A 19,755-nucleotide genomic window follows, 5' to 3' on the forward strand; every position below is an offset into this window, starting at 1 on the left:
TGTCATCCGCCATCTTTAATCAATAGAGCACTGTACTGCTATCATGCGGGCAATTTCGTCAGCTGTCATCCGCCATCTTTAATCCACAGAGCACCGTGCTGCCCTCTTTATGACATGTAGCAGCGGGCAATTTGAAAAGTTCTGTTAGCTGTCATTCGCCATCTTTAATCAAGAGAGCACCGTGCTGCCATCTTTAGCTAGATACCTTTGAAATGTGGTGGCGGCAAATTGAAAAATTCCACGTGCTCTTGTTTAGTAAACAAACTCACGCGCTTTTTGTCAGCTGTCATCCGCCATCTTACATCGCAAACCTCAGTGCTACACTCTTTAGGTACATACCTTTGAAATATGGTGGCGGATAATTAAAAAAGAAAAATTCTACGGCAGCCATCTCTCGACGCTAATTGCACAAGATGGTGGCTATACATGACTCCTTAAGTGTGTTTACGCAAGATGGCCGCTATACATAGGTTCTTATGAGACGCCCTTGGGATGCTTGCGCAAGATGGCGGTTATACATGGCTCCTTATGAGATGCCCTAGGGATGCTTGCGCAAGATGGCGGTTGCTCTTATGAGGCGGCTTAAGGGTCCTTGCACAAGATGACTAGAGACGCCCTAAGGATGCTTTCGCAAGATGGCGGACGCAAGATGGCGGCTATACACGACTCCTTATGAGACGCCTTAAGGGTGCTTGCGCAAGATGGCTGCTGCTCTTATGAAGAAAGCTAGCTTAGAGGCTAACGCGTCGTGCTAGTTCGATTCATTAAATTTGGGGGCTTAAATGCAAAATGTTAAATATCTCGAAAGCGGTGCATCGTAGAGCAAAACGGACAAAACATTTTTCGCCCAATACCTCGGTTCGCAGAACGAGGAACAAGAAAAACATAGTCTAATGACGAGATCAACGGTTCGGTTCCTACTGAGGCCCTTTGGCATTCGCTCTGTTTTAGCTTGTATTGAAGCAAGTCTTCGTAACATGATCAGGTTTAGCTATGGTAGAGAGTATAACGTGCCGTGCAGGTTCGATTCATTAAATTTGGGGCTTAAATGCAAAATGTTAAATATCTCGAAAACGGTGCATCGTAGAGCAAAACCTGATACCTAGGTTTGCAGTATCAGGAACAAGAAAAAAAACATAGTCTAATGATGAGATCGACGGTTCGATCCCTACTTAGGCCCTTTGGCATTTGCAGCTATCTAATTCTACAAGATGGCGGCTATACATAGCTTCTTATGTGACAGCTTAAGAGCGCTTGCACAAGATGGCTGCTGCTCTTATGAGACGCCCTAGGGGTGCTTGCGCAAGGTAGCAGCGACAAGACGGTGACTATACACAGCTCCTTATGATACGGTCTAGAGGTGCTCACACAAGATGGTGGCTGCTCTGATGAAGAAAGCTAGGTTTGCATCGTGCAGGTATCTTTACAGCACTAAACCTCATACCTTTGAAATGTGGTGGCAGGTAATTTGATAAATTCTACGTGCTTTTTCTTAACAGCAGCTATCTTTAAACAATAGCGGCTATACATAAGCTGTTAAGGCCTCCTCTTATGTCAAGGCATAGCTCTATCGAACAAGTTTAAACCTGCATCGGGATAGCTAGAGTAAGCACGTGCTGCAGTGATGACGTCATTATGCATGTTTAAACTTGCAAATCACTAAAGAAACATAACAAGACTAGAATCGAACACTGCACTCTATGCCGTTAACTTTATCATGTGATCGGAACATTGATTGAAGTGTTTAGAACACTAAATAAGTAGAACCGAACACTGTACTCGATACAACATGTGTTTAGAACATGTCAGGGGATACCTTTGTTCTAAGAAGATTAGGTTACTGCACATTCCTTGTAGGGTTAATAGGCTAACGGGCTAATGGGCAAAAGAGCAAAAGGGCTAAAGGGCTAATGGGCTAAAGGGCTAATGGGCTAAAGGGCTAAAGGGCTAGGGTGCCTCTCCTCTCTTTATCCGAGCTTGAGACCGGCTCTACAACTAGAGGCGGAGTTAACACCCTAATGAAGGGAGAATGTTGGGAAATAATCTATACGAATATAGCTACTCGATCGACTATATACTACAGATGGATGACTTAGGTGAGGGTAAGCGGCTTACTCAATAATACCTACACGACGTAATTCATACTCTATTTCAAAAATATCTTCTTTGTACTGTGTGTAGCCAGCATCATGATAGCCTCTTAGCAGTTGTAAACGTTTTACGAGTACGTTGGGGTCTTTACAGTAGCTTATATCTACATAGGGTAACAGAGGCTTGTTGTGAACTTTGAGTCTATATGCAGACAGTTGATGTGCAGGGACTTGTTTTGATGTAATACGTGCTTCAGCAGTAGCGTTTCTAGGTACAAACTTAACTTGTTTCGATAGCGATGAAGCGTTGAAATTTCCTTCTTCTTTACCTTGCATCTCTTCTTGAGATGTTTGCACTTCGACAGAACGTGTAGTAGGCTTAGGAAATGAAGTAAAATCATCAAGCTGTAATGGCAATGAATTTTCTTCTTCTTCTTCTACTTTCCCTTTACTACTGTTTTGATCAACATCATTATCCTTATTATCATAATCATGATCTTGCCTCTCTTTATCTTGAAGTTTGTGCTTAGTAACAGAACTCGCAGCAGGTCTAGACAACAAGGGAGAATTAAAAATCTCTCGCAGAGGTGTACTTTTTAAACATAAATCAGTGTTCCCTGGAATATGGTTGAGCTCTTTGTATTTTGTTCCCGATGAAGCTACATTACACGCGGCTTCATGTATGCGTTCTTGAACTCTCTTCTACAATGTTTGCATTGAAAAATTGTCCTACATGATATCTCATGACGTCTCCTGTGATAGCTTCGGGAAAATGCTTTTCCACACTCATCGCAAATATACCGTTTTTCCATGACGGACTTTTATCTTCTACTAACAGATTCTTCTTTAAATCTACTTGACATTTGTTACTCTCTACTTCGATGATGCGAACAGCTTAGCGATTAACAGTAAACTAACACAAAAGCGTATAACCAAGGTAGCAACAGTAAGGTTTAAGCCCATCAAGATGGCAAGAGTGAGGTTAGCGACGTTCTGTTGTTGGATTTTAAATTCCGCGCTATAACATGCATAAGGTGGCAGCCTTGAGGTTTACCGCCGTAAAGATGGCAGCAGTGAGGTTAGCGACGCTCTATTGTCCTTCAATGTGAGGTTAGGGTCCGCCAAGAAGACAGCTGTCAAAAAAAGCACGTGGCTTGGTTTACTAAACAAGAGCACGTGGCAGTGACGTCACGGTCACGCAATCAATCCTCAACTCTACGTCGTTAAGAGTAGCATTAGGATTCGCTATGTTTAGAAATCTTGGGAACAGAGCTGCAGTATGAATTGCCATGTTTCAAAGCGTGTACACATTACCTATCGATTTGCAAGCTTTGACACTCGTACTAAACTTCTTCCGCTAGATTGTGCTGCTATCTTAGCATAACCTATACGCATGACCTTAAAGTACAAAGAATAGTCATGTTTTAAAGCGTGTACACATCACCTATCGATTTTACATGCATCGACCCTCGTACTAAACTTCTTCCGCTAGATCGTGCTGCTACCTTAGCATAACCTATAAGCATGACCTTAAAGTACACAGAATAGCCATGTTTCAAAGCGTGTACACATTACCTATCAATTTTGCATGCATCGACTCTCGTACTAAACTTCTTCCGCTAGATTGTGCTGCTATCTTAGCGTAATTTTATACACATGAACTTACAGTACAAAGAATATCCATGTTTCGAAGCATGTGCACATTACCTATCGATTTCACATGCATCAAATATCGCACTAAACTTCATCCGCTATCTTCTACTGCTATCTTAGCATAACTTATACGCATGAACTTAAAGTACAAAGAATAGCCATGTTTCAAAGCGTGTACACATTACTTATTAGTAGTATAATTGGACAGTTCTGGCGCCTCCGCCGCCCGCTGCCGCCCGCCTCCTCCGCCGCCGCCTCCGCCGCCGCCCGCGGGAAATTTGAATTTTGGCGGGAAATTTGAATTTTGGCGGGAGATTTGAATTTGTAAACAAAGCCACGTGCTTTTTGACAGCTGTCATCGACAACAACGCATCGCTAACCTCACTGCTGCCATCTTGACGGGCGTAAACCTCACTAGTGCCAACTTAAACTAACTAGCGTGAGGTAAACAAAGCCACGTGTTTTTTGACAGCCACGTGATTTTTGACAGACAACAACGCATCGCTAACCTCAGTACTGCCATCTTGACGGGCCTAAACCTCAGTAGTGCCAACTTAACGTAACTAGCATGAGGTAAACAAAGCCACGTGTTTTTTGACAGCCACGTGCTTTTTGACAGATTTGTAAACAAAGCCACGTGCTTTTTGACAGACAACAACGCATCGCTAACCTCAGTACTGCCATCTTAACGGCCTAAACCTTAGTGGTACCAACTTAACCTAACTAGCATGAGGTAAACAAAGCCACGTGTTTTTTAACAGCCACGTGCATTTTTGACAGCTGTCATCCGCCATCTTTAAACCACAAAGCTCTGTGCTGCCCTCTATATCGTAGTAGCTGCAAAATTCGTCACCTGTCATCGGCAGTACTGCCATCTTGACGGGTCTAAACCTTAGTGCTACCAACTTAACCTAACTAGCGCGAGGTAAACAAAGCCACGTGCAGCTGTCATCCGCCATCTTTAATCTATAGAGCACAGTGCTGCCCTCTTTAGCTACTTACCTTTGAAATGTGGTGGCGGATAATTTGAAAAATGCTTTTTGACAGCAGCCATCTTGCATCGCAAACCTCAGTGCTGCCCTCTTTAGCTAGTTACCTTTGAAATGTGGTGGCAGGCAATTCCACATGACAGCAGTCATCTTTAATCAAGAGAGCACCGTGCTGCCCTCTATGTGGTGGTGGCAAATAGAAAAATTCTACATGCTCTTGTTTGGAAACAAACTCACGCGCTTTTTTGACAGCCGTCATCCACCATCTTTAATCAACAGAGCACAGTGCTGTACTCTTTAGCTAGATACCTTTGAAATGTGGTGGCGGCAATTTGAAAAATTCTATGTGCTCTTGTTGGGAAACAAAGCCACGTGCTTTTTTGACAGCTGTCATCTGCCATCTTTAATCAATAGAGCACTGTGCTGCTATCATGCGGGCAATTTCATCACCTATCACCCGCCTTTTTGACAGCCGTCATCCACCATCTTTAATCAACAGAGCACAGTGCTGCACTCTATGTGGTGGCGGCAATTTGAAAAATTCTATGTGCTCTTGTTGGGAAACAAAGCCACGTGCAGCTGTCATTCGCCATCTTTAATCAATAGAGCACTGTGCTGCGGGCAATTTCGTCGGCTGTCATCCGCCATCTTTAATCCAGAGAGAACAGTGCTGCACTCTATGTGGTGGCGGTAAATTCCACGTGCTTTACAAACCTATGCGCTTTTCTGACAGCTGTCATCCGCCATCTTTAATCCAGAGAGAACAGTGCTGCACTCTATGTGGCGGCAGTTCCAGTTAATATGTCCTGCTGAACGTTCGCTAGTCGTTCACTGAATTCATTGGACATGCCCGCCATAGACTTGGCAATATTTTCGTTTACTTCCTTTTTCATGGTAGCGAAATCATTTTTAACTATTACGAGCTCGCTCTGCATTGAGGCTAGCTTGCCGTTAAAAAGTTTAATGTCAGAACATATCTTTCCTAAACCTTCTTCAGTTTGGTTTTTAATGTCCGTCAATTTTTCTTCAATAGCTTCCCCGAGAGATTTTTCGAGATTTATTTGTGCGTCACTGAGATCACTAAGTCCTTTTTCTAAGTGTACCTGAGTGTCACTAAGTTTTCTCTCTAAGTGCAATTGATTTTCACTAAGTTTTTCCTCTAAGTTTTTCTCTAAGTTCACCTGACTATTATTGAGTTCAAAGAGTCCTTTCTCTAAATTTTTCTCTAAGTTAGTTTGACTATTATTGAGTTCAAAGAGTCCTTTCTCTAAGTTTGCCTGATTTTCACTAAGTTTTTGTTCTAAGCTTTTCTCTAAGTTAGCTTGACTAACATTCAAGTTGGCATTAATCCTCTCCTCCATAGCCAACAACATCTGCCTTAAGTCCTCCATAGTTACAATTATTCATTAAATGGCTATTCTGGTACTGGAAGGATTCTGATCGGAATACTGGAATATTGGGAATCGAACTCCATCAAATTTATGAAGGCAGCGATTTGTCGATATCATGAAAGTTCCGAATTTTCACCAATATCGGTCGCAATTATGAATCTAACTTTAATTAATTATCATCACAGCAAATTCGAATTTCTAATTACCAGCAAGAATTTTTTTTGTAAACAAGATTCATATAAGTTACATTTAACATGTGCTTATGTTAGCCACAAGAATTTGGGCGAATAAATGTGTCAGAGTCAGCCTAATTTAATTGGTCATCTGATCTTGTCAATGTCATAAACACTGGACAGCACAAGACCATTTTCGAGCTTGGATAAGCCAATCTAGAGCCCCACGCTTGGATTAAGCCATCTTAAATGCCCCCATTTTTCCCGAGCTAAGCCCAGCCATCGAGCGAGGAATCCCAAGGTGGACCGTTCGATCGTTGGCTATCACTTTTAGAGGCATTTAAGGGTTGTTAAGGATTGATGACCAAGCAGGATAAAAAGAAATATTAAAACAACACTCTGACATTTATTCACATAAGCAGACAAACGAATGAAATATTCTTGATGATTTTTTTTCTTTTAACAGAGAACTTTCATAATATTGGATTTCTTCCTCGATTTAGAGTGACACGTGTTCATATCTCCAGCCTTACTGTGCTGTAATGAAACCAAAGAAGTAATTAGGCCACTTGCCTTTTCAAACCAAACATTTGACTGAAAGAATTAAATAAATTAACATGGGACTTGAAGAAAATGATTAACCGCTGTCTTACTAGCGAGGATTTTCAATAAATATGTTTAAAGCTTTACCAATTCAATGTAGTCTCAACACGTGGTTTTAAGATGTATTCAACTGAATTTGTCATTTACAGTATCTAATATTGGTCAATGACACCAACATGAACTTCAGTAGAAAATGAAAATTGTTTCCAAAATTTTCAAAATTAATTAATTAATTATTATTATTATTATTATTATTATTATTATTATTATTTTCTTATCATTCAATTAACCTGTTTCATTGTCATACGATCGTGTTCTTATTAATTTTCCACTGCATCATTTACCTAATGATCGTCATTAGCATTTCAGAGTAATTATTTTTAATTAATTATTAATGACTTATTTTCACAATGTTTCAAAGCAATCATGCGGCTAACGAATTTCTACCTCTGATCTTTGCATTTCATTTCTATTCAAATTAATCTTAAAGTATTTCAGATTTTTAGAAATTTACATTACCAACGTGTGAACTAGTTAAATAAATTTTATTTACAAATCGAGTGCCTTCATAAAGTAACGAGATGATCTTTCCTTTTAAATCTCGCTAATTAAGAAAATAAATTCCTTCCTAGTCTTCCTTGACTTAACTTAATTAAACTTTCCCTTAAGGGCATGAAAATTATTTCTTAAGGCGACACACAACGATGAGTGTGATCTGCGTCACAGCGAGTGCGTGACCAGATCAAAATTAAATGAAATCAACATGACACAAGAGAAATATACACATTTACACACACACATCCACACTAGGGAAACACGTTTTTATGTACACTATTTACATCGAATCCTGATTTGGCAAATTTATTCGTGATTTTTATTGGTGGTCGGGACGCGTAATGTCTAACAGAAATAATTCGTGTACTGAAATTCTCCTACATTAATGGTGGCTAGTGATCGAAGTCATGGGTATCACTTGGTAGAAATACATTTCACATATCAACGCAAGTTCATCTAATTCATGAAATTATAATGGAAGATTCTAGTAAAATCCATAAGCACTACCATCATGTGGGCTACAGGTTAAATTTACCGCAAGCGTGAGCCTTACTCGTGTTATTTTTACTTCCTACCTGTGAAATACACTCGCAACACGTGCTCCAATAATTATAATCCATCTTGCACTCCAAATACACAAGAATAAATCAAATATCACCATTAATTCATCAATTGCTCAATTCTACAACAAATATCCCTCAGGATAGGCCATATTACAGACCCTTCATGAACAGAGCACATTCCATCTCACATTTAGGAACTCTACAGTAGTTTTATGGCTCACGAGCGTTTACTTCTGTTTTACCCGATCTTTAGTCAATATTATTATTATTTAAGTGATTATTACATCTACTGATCCTCATGGAATATCGTAAAATTAGATGACTTCATCATAAAAACAACAAGTGATCTTAAAAGACACTAGGTTCGACCCTATTCACTCAAAATGTACACGCAAATTTTCCGTCCGGTAGCTTTCAATATTACAAGGAAAGTGGATTTATCGTGTGGTCAGTGATTATTAAACATAAGCTCCTTTAGCATGGGAAATCATTCAAAGACAACCTACATGTCTACTCTAATAGATTCCAAAATTTCATTCACACGTACCTAGTCTACCACGACACCTTAAGAAGTAGAAAAATGAAATATGTCTAACTACGGCAAACTAATAGATCTACGACTTAAGAAGAAAGACCTCTAGTTGTACAAAAGGTAAGACAGATAAATTAAATTAAAAAGGTACTCAAGTTTTTGTGAAGTTCGATTCCCGTCGACAGTCAGTTATTTCAGCATACTCCGGCCAGTCTCCTTCCAATTACCAGAGACGCCTTACATTTTTACAGCTCCATGGAGGCTCTGCGACAGGTGTCCCTCGATGAAATTGTGTTGCCGGTGGTTGCGGAATTCTTCATCTTGAGATGTTCAATTCTAAGACGTCTTCCGTGGATTGCTGGTCACAAGCTGTAACTGAGATGACAAAATTAAGTATTTTGCACAAACACACGCAGAATATAAACAGCTCGTCTACACTGTCACACTTAACTTGGCTCCTAGGCGTTTTTATTCCACAGAATTCACTAAATATCAGACTAAATTCTGGTAGAACAGGCGTCGACTTGACTTGAAAATTTTCTTTCCACGTGGTCCGGTAACGATGTCTCACACAGCGAAGAATATATTCAGAGAGAGCTTCAGAATAAGAGAACAAGCATTAAGAGAGCGATTCACTCGAAGCAAGGCCTTTTATCTAATTAGCCAGGGAGGCGTGTTCTTCAGCGAGAACGGTAATTGGCTGATGGTCTCCTTTAATTTGCGCAGACTATTCCAGAAACAAGCTGGGTTGCGCGTGCGAAGGCAGTCACGTGGTTTGTTTCGACCTTGGCACAGTCTCGGTGACGTATCTCACCCCTCTGAACGACAAAAAAACTCGTTCTCGGTTCGCCACTACTTCCCAGATGACATGCTGCGGTTTTAAGCAGACAATAAAATTTTTGCTTTCCACTTGTTAAAATACTCGTAATATCGCCAATTTTAACGGGGACAATACGGGACATGCATGTGCGTAGTATTAGTGAAAGAGTTGTCAGGATTAGGTGAGCATGTGTTGCATGGCGTGAGGATGGCTTCAAAGTCTGCATAAATCACGAACGGTACCCACATCTGCTTATGAAAATTTGTAAATTTTAAAACATTATTGCCTGTAGTAGGTATCTCTGTACGTACATGATTGCAGTCATTCTTGGAATGCTTCGTTAACTGATCTTCAGTTCTAAAATACTGCAAGCATCCATCACATAGCCACTTTTTACCATCATGTTTTGACAACTGACTGCCAACAAGTCTACTCAGATTTTTAATCCAGCAAAAGTGGCTATTCACACTGTTTTCAATATAGATTAAATTAACGTGAGTACTCTTCTTATGACATGTATAATACAGAGGACCCACTACAGACTTTTTCTCTACACCATACACATTAATACTAATGTTATTTAGTTCCTCAAAGCGCTTAATATCCTTTATCTGCACAGGAAATTCTATACTATCGAAATTTAGCTGCGTTGAATAGTGTGGATACGATGATGTTCTATTCGCTACATTCCGTTTCACAGGATTTAAAGCTGACATCACCGCCCATGCAAAACATGCTTCGTCATTGTTTCGGATGTTTACAACAGCTTTTCTTTGCTGAATCCATGTCGGCAGCTCAATGTGCGAAGATCCACGCATAGGATTGTACTTATTGATGTTAACTTCTAGATACATTATCTCAACTAAAGCCCACCCTGATTCCTTTTCCTGAAATTCCTCGCTCTTAGTTGAAATAATGTTAGAGACATCCCTAAGTACATCACTAAAATTAGTCGACTGACTTATGACGAAATTCTTCGTATTAAATGATTTAATGTCTATTATTTCAGATTCATCCGTGCTTTTAATGTACAAGGCGAAAAGTTCAAAATTAACTTTAAATAAACTATGATTGGTCAAAGATTTAGCAAGAAGCTGTTGTACATCCGGTTGAACGCAATTTAAAAAGTTTGAAGTGCTCTGAAACTTTTGACTGGTGCGAATTCGGTAACTAGCAATCCTACTTTTAAATGCTGTATTAATTTCCTCGATGTTTGCGTTACTACCACTTCTACACGCATTATTTTTATGCGCATTACTCCGTAAGTGCCCCTGAAAATGCGAAGATGGTACATCAGTGTTACAGTGCTCGCAGTGAATAGTTTGAAGTTCATGATTTTTTCTAGGTTTTTTACTACTAGTACTTTCTACAGCTACATCAGTAGCTGCACGCTTTTTCCCTACTACTACCTGAGGGCAAGTAGATATTTGATGTACCTCTGCTAAGTGAGCCTCGTATCGCTCTACGTTAGCGAAATACACACTGCAAACTTTACATAATGCAGATGTTATGCTAGGGTGTTTTGATTTCATATGGCGCATGAAGTTATCACGCCTTGCAAACGTTACATTACATTCCTCACAGCAGGGGGGTATCTGTTCATGATTTTTTCTAGGTTTTTTACTACTAGTACTTTCTACAGCTACATCAGTAGCTGCACGCTTTTTCCCTACTACTACCTGAGGGCAAGTAGATATTTGATGTTCCTCAGCTAAGTGATCCTCATATCGCTCTACGTTAGCGAAATACACACTACAAGCTTTACATAAAGCAGATGTTATGCTAGGGTGTTTTGATTTCATATGGCGCATGAAGTTATCACGCCTTGCAAACGTTACATTACATTCCTCGCAGCAGGGGAACATCTGAAAAGAGAACGACCGATAGAGATTAGGTGAAAGTTACGGAAGAAACCAAGTTTCAACGTATAAAGGTTGGACATGGCTGTGAGTTAGGCCTATAGCATGAGGATTGAAGAGAACAACTATTTATGATTAGCTTAAAGTTACGATGTTTTAGAAGAAACCAAGTTTCAGCCCGTTGAGGATAGACATAGCTATGTGCGCGTGTTTGAAATTATACCTCGTCTATAGTATGTAGATTAAAGAGAACAACTATTTATGATTAGCTTAAAGTTACGATGTTCGGAAGAAACCAAGTTTCAACCTGTTGAGGGCAGACATAGCTATGTGTACGTGTTTGAAATTATACCACGTCTATAGTATGAGGATTGAAGAGAACAACTATTTATCAATTGCTTAAAGTTACGGAAGAAACCAAGTTTCAGCCCGTTGAGGATAGACATAGCTATGTGTACGTGTTTGAAATTATACCACGTCTATAGCGTGAGTATTAAAGAGAACAACTATTTATCAATAGACTAAAGTTACAATGTTTTAGAAGAAACCAATTTTCAACCTGTTGAGGACAGACATAGCTATGTGCGCGTGTTTGAAATTATACCTCGTCTATAGTATGCGGGTTGAAGAGAACAACTATTTATCAATAGCTTAAAGTTACGATGTTTTAGAAGAAACCAAGTTTCAGCCTGTTGAGGGCAGACATAGCTATGTGTGCGTGTTTGAAATTATACCACGTCTATAGTATGAGGATTAAAGAGAACAACTATTTATCAATAGCTTAAAGTTACGATGTTTAGAAGAAACCAAGTCTTAAAGTTACGATGTTTTTAGAAGAAACCGAGTTTCAACCTGTTGAGGACAGACATAGCTATGTGTGTGTGTGTGTTTGAAATTATACCTCGTCTATAGCGTGAGGATTAAAGAGAACAACTATTTATCAATGGACTAAAGTTACGATGTTTTAGAAGAAACCAAGTTTCAGCCTGTTGAGGACAGACGTAGCTATGTGCGCGTGTTTGAAATTATACCACGTCTATAGCGTGAGGATTAAAGAGAACAACTATTTATCAATACTCTAAAGTTACGATGTTTTAGAAGAAACCAAGTTTCAGCCCGTTGAGGACAGACATAGCTATGTGTGTGTGTGTGTTTGAAATTATACCACGTCTATAGTATGTGGATTAAAGAGAACAACTATTTATCAATAGACTAAAGTTACGATGTTTTAGAAGAAACGAAGTTTCAACGAATAGAAGTCAGACATACCTTAAAATCTTCGCGCTGCAAACTGTTACTCGGATGTATAAAATGCGTGCGTTCAAGCCTGAAACTCGAATGATAATATTCTGGTCGTACCTAAAAAAAAGAAGAAACATATATGAATGTAGTGTAGGGTGCATCATCTAACCTAGTTATCTTTACAACTCAAAGTTCGAAAACATACCTTTTAAAAAAAATGCACGTGCTGCAGACTGTTACTCGGGTGAATAAAATTGCGTACTTTCGAACGGTACCTAAAAAGAAAAGAACAAACATATATGAATGTAGATGTCTAGCGTAGAAGTTGCTTTGCAAATAAAAAAGTAACTAACAGTTCTACCTTACCTTAAGATAAAGGCTGAAGAATAATATTCACTGCAGACGGGAGATGTGTGTGTGTACGTACGTAATAAACGCATACAGAGAACTGTGAGCACTTCGCGCAGACTGCAGCGGCTAAATATTCTGCTTGTTACCAACCGGATGTGAAAAAATCGCTGACAACTGCGGTACAGTCGGGATGAAGTGTTTATGCAACAAGAGCTCCCACCTGCAGGCTGACGTATTCGAACCTCCTGTTGATGCAGAGGTGTCAGAATTTAAGAGTTCGAGCCTTGGAAAGTTAGCGCGCGATCCTCGACTTCTCGAGGGTACATCCGCGGTATTCCTTACCTGTAGGTATTGAGCTAAAACTAGATCATGTAATGACGATGGCGCAGGGCCCCCCCTCGCCTAGCATTTACGGCTTCTAGTTCGAACCCGCTATCTTCTGAAGTAGCGAGATGATTGAAGAGTGTTGAGGGTGATGCATTCGTCGGATGGAGGCGTTAAGCTATGTGCAGGCTTCTTCTAGTCGGGGTACGCGATTCAAATCCTGGCAACTTATACCGTCGGGAAGGGCATCCGGCTAGATCCTGTAATGACGATCGCGCAGGTCCCTCGCCTAGCATTTACGGCTTCTAGTTCGAACCCGCTATCTTCCGAAGTAGTGAGAATGATTGAAGAGTGTTTGAGGGTGATTCATTTGTCGGATGGAGGCGTTAAGCTGGCTTCTTCGGTAGGAGTAGGCTATGTCGGGACATCTAGTTATCGATTTAAAAATCCTAGTCAGGAAGGGTACGCGATTCAAATCCTGGCAACTTATACCGTCGGGAAGGGCATCCGGCTAGATCATGTAATGACGATCGCGCAGGCCCCTCGCCTAGCATTTACGGCTTCTAGTTCGAACCCGCTATCTTCCGAAGTAGTGAGAATGATTGAAGAGTGTTGAGGGTGATTCATTTGTCGGATGGAGGCGTTAAGCTGGCTTCTTCGGAAGGAGTAGGCTATGTCGGGACATCTAGTTATCGATTTAAAATCCTAGTCAGGAGGGGTAACCGGTCGTATAAAACTATGGTGTGAGGCGGGGTGTGCAAGAAAGCCAGCATTAAGTAAGGGCTGTTGATAGGAGGCGTTAAACCATGTGCAGGCTCCTTCACCAGGAGAAGCCTACATGCCGGTACCGTGCAGGTTCTTTCGATAGGAGTAGGCACTGTGTGTGTTTTAACCTCTCCGTACAATCATGATATTTTACGTTAGGAACTTACATAGGCTAAATGCTACACATTCCGTAGCAGAGCCGGGAATCGAACTCGGACCTCCGAGGGTAGCAGCTAATCACACTAACTACTACACCACAGAGGAGGACTATTTCAGAATATTTTACAACCTTAATTGGTACTGTGTTTTAAGAGCTTACATGCTACTCAGCTAAGAAGACGTTCGCGAGTTACAAGCCGCTTATCAGCACACCGTGTCCTCGTTCAAGGTCGAGCCGGAAGATACGTGTACAATTTCAGCTAACACATGCATTCCACACAACTCGCCCAGAATGACTGTGCCGATACTTCTAGGACTGTGGAACAAACCTATAGCCTACAGTTTAGTTTAGCGTGCATGCCTCTCACCCAGTAGTCTCGGGTTCGATTCTCTTAGAAATAAAAATGTGTTTAAATCGCATGAATTTGTTTAGATGTCCTTCCTGATGCAAAACTAGCAGTATCTAACCTCATACACTATAGTTTTCAACCGGTTGCCCTTCCTGACAACTCGGATTAAGAATCTGTTTTGTTTTAAGACTAGTTGTCCTTCCTGACGCAAAACTGGTAGTATCTAAGCTCTTACATCATACGCTATTGTTTTCAACCGGCTGCCCTTCCTGACGTCAAAGAACTCGGATTAAGAATCTGTCGAGAATTGGGGGTTTTACAGCTAGATGCTCTTCTTAGATTTTAAATCGCTGTATCACTACTGCCGGATGCCCTTCCTGACTAAGATTTTAAATCGCAAGAATTTGTTTTAAGACTCAAGTCTTGTTATGTTTCTTTCGTAATCTGCAAGTCTAAACATGCATATCGCTGCACACTCTTGCCTTCGCGATGCGTGTTGATAATTGTTTTCAACCGGTTGCCCTTCCTGACGTCAAAGAACTCGGGGAGTTTTACAGCTAGATGCTCTTCTTAGATTTTAAATCACGAACTATTGTTTTACTGCCGGATGCCCTTCCTGACTAAGATTTTAAATCGCAAGAATTTGTTTTAAGACTCAAGTCTTGTTATGTTTCTTTCGTAATCTGCAAGTCTAAACATGCATATCGCTGCACACTCCTGGATTCGCGATGCGTGTTCGATAATTGTTTTCAACCGGTTGCCCTTCCTGACGTCAAAGAACTCGGATTAAGAATCTGTCGAGAATCGGGGGGTTTTACATCTAGATGCTCTTCTTAGATTTTAAATCACGAACTATTGTTTTACGTCAAAGAACTCGGATTAAGAATCTGTTTTACAACTTCTAACACGAGAATCGGGGATTTACAGCTTAAAGATGGCGGATGACAGCTGTCAGAAAAACATATAGGTTTGTAAAGCACATAGAATTTGCCGCCACCACATAGAGGGCAGCACGGTGATTAAAGATGGCGGTTGACAGCTATCAAAAAAGCATGTTGATTTGTTTCTAAACAAGAGCACGTGGAATTTGCCGCCAACACATAGAAGGCAGCACGCTGATTAAAGATGGCGGATGACAGCTGTCAAAAAAGCACATGGCTTTGTTTCCAAACAAGAGCACGTGGAATTTGCCGTCACCACATAGAGGGCAGCACGGTGATTAAAGATGGCGGATGACAGCTGCACATAGCTTTGTTTCCAAACAGGAGCACGTGGAATTTGCCGTCACCACATAGAGGACAGCACTGTTCTCTCTGGATTAAAGATGGCGGATGACAGCTGTCAGAAAAGCATATAGGTTTGTAAAGCACGTGGAATTTACCGCCACCGGGCAGCACTGTTCTCTCTGGATTAAAGATGGCGGATGACAGCTGACGAAATTGCCCGCAGCACAGTGCTCTATTGATTAAAGATGGCGAATGACAGCTGTCAAAAAAGCACGTGGCTTTGTTTCCCAACAAGAGCACATAGAATTTTTCAAATTGCTGCCACCACATAGAGTGCAGCACTGTGCTCTGTTGATTAAAGATGGCGGATGACGGCTGTCAAAAAAGCGCGTGAGTTTGTCTCCAAAAAGAGCACGTGGAATTTGCCGCCACCACATAGAGGGTAGCACTGTTCTCTCTGGATTAAAGATGGCGGATGACAGCTGTCAGAAAAGCATATAGGTTTGTAAAGCATGTGGAATTTACCGCCACCACATAGATTGCAGCACTGTTCTCTCTGGATTAAAGATGGCGGATGACAGCTGTCAAAGGTAAGTAGCTAAAGAGGGCAGCACTGTGCTCTCTGGATTAAAGATGGCGGATGACAGCTGTCAAAGGTGAGTAGCTAAAGAGGGCAGCACTGTGCTCAAAGATGGCGAATGACAGCTGTCAAAAAGCACGTGGCTTTGTTTACCTCATGCTAGTTAGGTTAAGTTGGTACCACTAAGGTTTAGGCCCGTCAAGATGGCAGTACTGAGGTTAGCGATGCGTTGTTGTCTGTCAAAAAGCACGTGGCTTTGTTTACAAATCTCTCAAAAGCACGTGGCTGTCAAAAAGCACGTGGCTTTGTTTACCTCGCGCTAGTGAGGTTAAGTTGGTACCACTAAGGTTTAGGCCCGTCAAGATGGCAGTACTGAGGTTAACGATGCGTTGTTGTCTGCCAAAAAGGACATGGCTGTCAAAAAACACGTGGCTTTGTTTACCTCATGCTAGTGAGGTTAAGTTCGCACTAGTGAGGTTTAGGCCCGTCAAGATGTCAGCAGTGAGGTTAGGGATGCGTTGTTGTCGATGACAGCTGTCAAAAAGCACGTGGCTTTGTTTACAAATTCAAATCTCGCGCCAAAATTCAAATTTCCCGCCAAAATTCAAATTTCCCGCGGGCGTCGGAGGCGGCGAAGGAGGCGGGCGGCGGCGGGCGGCGGAGGCGCCAGAACTGTCCAATTATACTACTCTTATTGATTTTGCATGCATCGAATCTCGTACTAAACTTCTTCCGCTAGATTGCACTGCTATGCTAGCATAACCTATACGCGCGATCTTAAAGCATAACAAATAACGATGTTTAACAGCGTGTACACATCACCTATTGATTTTGCATGCATCGACTATTTTTTACCGCCAGAGTGTACAACGATCGCATATGTGTATTGCTAACGTATGTGTATAAAGCTAAAGCACAAAGGATAGCTATATTACAAAGCGCGTACACATCACCTATCGGTTTTTCATACATCGACTATCGTACTAAACTTCTGCCGCTAGAGTGTACAACGTTCGCAATTCTGTGCTGCTACCTATGTGTGTGAATTTAAAGAATAAAGAATAGCGTGTACACATCACGTATTGATGATGCATGCGTCGACTATCGTACTAGGCTTCTTCCGCTAGAGCATGTAGCAATCGCTTTTGTGTATCCCTAACCCATGTGCACGAACTTAAAGCACAAGGAAGAGCTATGTTCCAAAGCGTGTACCCATCACCTATCGATGATGTATGCATCGACTATCGTACTAAACTTCTTCCACAACAGCGTGCGATCATCGCTTGTGTGTGCTGCAATCTTAACATAACCTATGTGCATGAAGTTAAAGCACAAAGAATACCCAAGTTCAAAGCGTGTACTCATCACCTATCGATTTTGCATGCATCGACTTTCGTATTAAACTTCTTCCACTAGAGTGTGCGACAACCTTATAAGTATGCCGCTAACTTAGTAAGATTTATACACATGAACTTAAAGCATAAAGGATACTGATGTATAAAAATCTTGTGAACATAGCAGCAGCAGTAAGAATAGCAATGTTTTAAAAGCGTGTACGCATTGCCTATCGATTATACATGCATCAACTAGAGTACAAAACTTCTCCCGCTAGAGTGTGCTGCTATCTTAGCATAACCTATGTGCACGGATTTAAAGCACGAAGAATAGTTAAGTTTCAAAGTGCGTACACAACACCTATCGATTTTGCATGCATCAACTATCGTACTAAACACATCCTGCTAGAATGTACAAGGTTCACATGTGTTTGCGCTGCTATTTTAGCATGACCTATGCGAATGAACTTAAAGCGTAAAGAATAGCGATCTTTGAAAATCTTGCGAACATAGTAGCAGTAAGAATAGCAAGGTTTAAAAGCGTGTACATATCACCTTTTATAATGCATACATCAACTATCGTACTAAACAACTTCTACGCGAGCGTGCGACCATCGCTTGTACATGTGCTGCTACACTAACATAACCTATGTGCACGAACTTAAAGCATAAAGAATAACTATGTGAAAAAATCTTGTGAACATAGCAGAGTGTTAACTACGTAGGTGTAGACATTGAACTTTGCATTGTGAAGCAGCATACTACGTGACCGTGACATCACTGCCACGTGCTCTTGTTTAGTAAACCAAGCCACGTGCTTTTTTTGACAGCTGTCTTCTTGGCGGACCCTAACCTCACATTGAAGGACAATAGAGCGTCGCTAACCTCACTGCTGCCATCTTTACGGCGGTAAACCTCAAGGCTGCCACCTTATGCATGTTATAGCGCGGAATTTAAAATCCAACAACAGAACGTCGCTAACCTCACTCTTGCCATCTTGATGGGCTTAAACCTTACTGTTGCTACCTTGGTTATACGCTTTTGTGTTAGTTTACTGTTAATCGCTAAGCTGTTCGCATCATCGAAGTAGAGAGTAACAAATGTCAAGTAGATTTAAAGAAGAATCTGTTAGTAGAAGATAAAAGTCCGTCATGGAAAAACGGTATATTTGCGATGAGTGTGGAAAAGCATTTTCCCGAAGCTATCACAGGAGACGTCATGAGATATCATGTAGGACAATTTTTCAATGCAAACATTGTAGAAGAGAGTTCAAGAACGCATACATGAAGCCGCGTGTAATGTAGCTTCATCGGGAACAAAATACAAAGAGCTCAACCATATTCCAGGGAACACTGATTTATGTTTAAAAAGTACACCTCTGCGAGAGATTTTTAATTCTCCCTTGTTGTCTAGACCTGCTGCGAGTTCTGTTACTAAGCACAAACTTCAAGATAAAGAGAGGCAAGATCATGATTATGATAATAAGGATAATGATGTTGATCAAAACAGTAGTAAAGGGAAAGTAGAAGAAGAAGAAGAAAATTCATTGCCATTACAGCTTGATGATTTTACTTCATTTCCTAAGCCTACTACACGTTCTGTCGAAGTGCAAACATCTCAAGAAGAGATGCAAGGTAAAGAAGAAGGAAATTTCAACGCTTCATCGCTATCGAAACAAGTTAAGTTTGTACCTAGAAACGCTACTGCTGAAGCACGTATTACATCAAAACAAGTCCCTGCACATCAACTGTCTGCATATAGACTCAAAGTTCACAACAAGCCTCTGTTACCCTATGTAGATATAAGCTACTGTAAAGACCCCAACGTACTCGTAAAACGTTTACAACTGCTAAGAGGCTATCATGATGCTGGTTACACACAGTACAAAGAAGATATTTTATGAAATAGAGTATGAATTACGTCGTGTAGGTATTATTAAGTAAGCGCTTACCCTCACCTAAGTCATCCATCTGTAGTATATAGTCGATCGAGTAGCTATATTCGTATAGATTATTTCCCAACATTCTCCCTTCCTTAGGGTGTTAACTCCGCCTCTAGTTGTAGAGCCGGTCTCAAGCCCGGATAAAGAGAGGAGAGGCACCCTAGCCCTTTAGCCCTTTAGCCCATTAGCCCTTTAGCCCATTAGCACTTTAGCCCTTTTGCCCTTTTTCCCATTAGCCCGTTAGCCTATTAACC

Source organism: Anabrus simplex, chromosome 1, assembly GCF_040414725.1.
Source record: "Anabrus simplex isolate iqAnaSimp1 chromosome 1, ASM4041472v1, whole genome shotgun sequence".
Lineage (NCBI taxonomy): Eukaryota > Metazoa > Arthropoda > Insecta > Orthoptera > Tettigoniidae > Anabrus > Anabrus simplex.